Raw genomic sequence first — 3,522 nt, 5'->3', positions numbered from 1 at the left:
TTGGTTTTTGTGATAACTCAGAGCTCTATATTGCATAAAAGCTCTGCGTTTCAATGATTCGGAATCTAATTCGTTTGTTTTTCCTTGAAGGTAGAGACGCATGTGACGCAGAAAGACTCTATGTGAGACAAAGATTTGTCTATTTATATAGAAGAATTTCCTCCTTTTGATCAAAGCCTTTGAGCTTAATTGTCTTCTTTTCAAGTTGATATTTTGATGACGCTTCTTCTTTCGCAAGATGTGAAGAATGGTCATAAAATTTTTGACTCTTTTGTTGTTTGCACTTTGTTTTTGATGTTTTTGGTTGTTTTTGAAAGATGTTTGGTTGGATGAATACGTTTTTTGGGGGATTGATTTTCTGATTTGATATTTTTTTGACAAGAAAACAAAGCAAGCACACAAACACCAAAATGTTGCCTCAAAGGCACAAATGAGTATGGGTCTAGATCAACCCAATCTTTGGACTTGTATATGACCCTTCCTTTAGATGTATTTTAAGGTGTATTTCCAAACCCTGAAGTCGGCTCAAATTGCACTTGGTCTTGAAAATGAACACATTTCAAACACTTTTTATCCCTAAGGTCAAATGGCCAGTTGTGATAAATTTAGCCCACATCTTGATATTTCTTCGACTTTGGTACTACATACCTTATGAATCCCGCCGTGGCAGGTAAGGATGTGATATACTAAGTCTTGCACGAGCATAACAAATAGATGATCCCTATGATGGGGGAGTCACCACTTTTATCAAGCCACAAGTGACTTTTCAAAAAGCTATGTTTCTACTCAAGGAAATATGTATGGTGAGTATCTTGGGAGCAAAACTATCTATGCTCTTGCACTAAATTATATCGCAAATATTCTCAATCAATAGAACGAGTGGGCTACTACTTAAAGGTGTTTAGTCATGTTCGATGTTTTTGGACATAAGTTCATTCTGCAGTGACTCACTTAAGAGCCTTGTAACTGGTGGTGGGGCCCATTTGTCCTTTCAGCCAGTTACACTGTAGGAATAGCTATACCCAAGGCTACAGCTTTCACTCACACCTGATTTCTATAGCAGCTCGAAGGATTTACCGCTCAAGGTCATTCCCAAGAGCGATGTGTCTCTTGGCAGGCCTCTCTTAAAAAGATAAAATTTTGAGTGTTACTAACACTTTTCTCTTGCACCTAGGACCACGAAAGCCAAGGGAGAGGATAGTGTGTGTTAGAAGTAGGACCACTCGACCAACTCTTTGCACAAGTGTGCCAAGCATGAAAAACACTTGTTCTTTTTAATCTATCATTGCAATGTGATCTAACTATTTGGAGATGTTGCTCCAACAATCATGGTGTTCTTTTTAATTTTCAAAGGCAATTGTTTGAGTAAACTAGAATTTGAAAATCTTGGTCAACTTAATGAAAAACACGTTTACATGAAGTAAAATTGCTTTAAAAATGAGACAAGTTGATTGTGAATTTTATTTGCACCAAAAATGGAAGTGTGGATTGTGAATTTTATCTTGATGCAAGAAATAAAATTTGCCTTATTGATTTTAAGCACCAAAACGAAGTTTGTTTCCTAACTTGCAAAAAAAAAAAGTTGTTTTTGTATAAGTTTGTGGTTCTTTTTACCTTGGAACAATGAAATTCTTTTTAAGAGCCCCAAACAAATGTGTGATTCTTTTTTAAAAGCCCAAATTTGAAATGTGAAGTTAATTTTAAACCAAAATAAAAAGTGAATTCATTTTTAAAACCAACTTCAAAAACAAGTTAGTAAAAAATATAAATCTACTTTTTAATCTAATTTAAATCTGCACAAAAGAGAAAAATAGTTAGTAAAATCCGCCTATTTGGTGGGCTTCTACAAGCCTAATTTTTTTTTTTGGTTACAAGGTGATTTGTACAACGTTTTGTTACAATAGCGCTAATCTGCGTTTGAACAGAGGCACTCTTTAACACAAACGCACTAAAAGAAAGGGAAAGACAGAGAAGGCAAAAGCACTGAAACAGGGTGAATAGCACCAAAATAATGTCAAACGCACCAAAACAGTGTCAAAAGCACAACCTGTGTGACATTTTCAACATTCAAACATGTTATTGGTTTTAAAAAAAAAAAAAGTTGATCTTTTTGGTGTTTGGATTCACGTCGGGTTCACCAAATGATGCTCTGCAAAAAGGATTAGAAAATCTGTTTGATGGCAACACACACAAGAGCACAAAAAAAAAAATGGTTAGTGTTAGCAACAAAAGATTATCCTAAACAGGCATATCAAGAGAGATATTAAGCATGAAATAGAAAGCATATAAACATAGAATAAAATAGCTAATCAAGATGCTCATAGTTGCTCCTCCCTTGTTCCTCTCCTCTCCAAGTCCCAAATGAGTGTAGCTCTCAGCTTTTAGCACTAGCCATGGATGCCATATGGAGATTCAAGATAGTTGAATATGATAAGCAAATACTATGCAAGTGTAGATAGTGATGCTATGAGAAAGCTCTATGCTAATGCCAGTATAACAACAATACTCTAATGCTTCTTTTTTTTTTTGCTTGAGGAGAAGGGTTCTATTTATAGAAGAAATGGGGAAATGAAGGGTTAAGATTGAATGGTTTAATCAAGAGCCAAGTTTGAAAGTTGGGGATCCATGTGCACAATTGGCACTAATAAAATGGTGACAAGTGTCAACATAGGATTGGGTTGAGAGAAGAGGTTGGAGGCATTAAAGGCCTGAGAAGACCTCATGGTTATCTAGAGGCTAAGGGTCAAGTCCAAATTAAGATTACCCACTGGATTAAGAGTTAATCCAAGGATAAACCTTTGTGCAAATGTTTAAGAGATAATCATGGTCAAAGCATTAATGGCCTGATGAGACCTTTGGGTTGGGTAGAGTTTGAGTCAAAACAAATGTTTTAACCATGTGGGAGGGTTTGAGGTAACCATTAATGGTTATTGGAGACTTTGGGGATTAAGTGGTTGAAGGTTGAAAGCCTTCAATGGTTATCAAAGACTTTGAGCCATTTAGTGGTTGAAGGTTGAAAGCCTTTAATGGTTATCAAAGACTTTGAGGGTTTGAGAAGTGACTTCCCTTTTGCTTAGGAATGTGACAAAGTTTAGAGAAGGGGTTAGGTTATTTAGAAGTGATTAGAAAATTCTAGAAGGGGTTTAGGCATGCAAGTGGATTTTGTAGGAAAATGCAAGTGGGAGAAATTTTGGTATTTTCAATTAAAATAAAATCATTTATTTCAATTAAATGGTGTAATTTGCATTTGGATAAATATTCAAATAAATATTAATTTATTTAAATGAGAAAAATGAAGATAAAGCATTAAAATGCTTGAAGACTTTGAGGGAAACCATTAAAGGCTTGAAGACTTTAAGGAAAACCATTAAAGTCTTAAGAAGACTATAGAAGGAAGCCATCAAGTTTGAAGACTTTAAAGCCATCAAGTTTGAATACTTTAAGGGAAACCATTAAAGGTTTCAAGTGGGTGAGGATAAATAGGATTTTAAATAAATAATTTATTTAAAATAGTTGTGCAAC

This window comes from Cryptomeria japonica, chromosome 3, assembly GCF_030272615.1.
Source record: "Cryptomeria japonica chromosome 3, Sugi_1.0, whole genome shotgun sequence".
Classification (NCBI taxonomy): domain Eukaryota; kingdom Viridiplantae; phylum Streptophyta; class Pinopsida; order Cupressales; family Cupressaceae; genus Cryptomeria; species Cryptomeria japonica.
The sequence above is the reverse complement of the archived record's forward strand: the minus strand, read 5'-3'. Positions refer to the sequence as shown.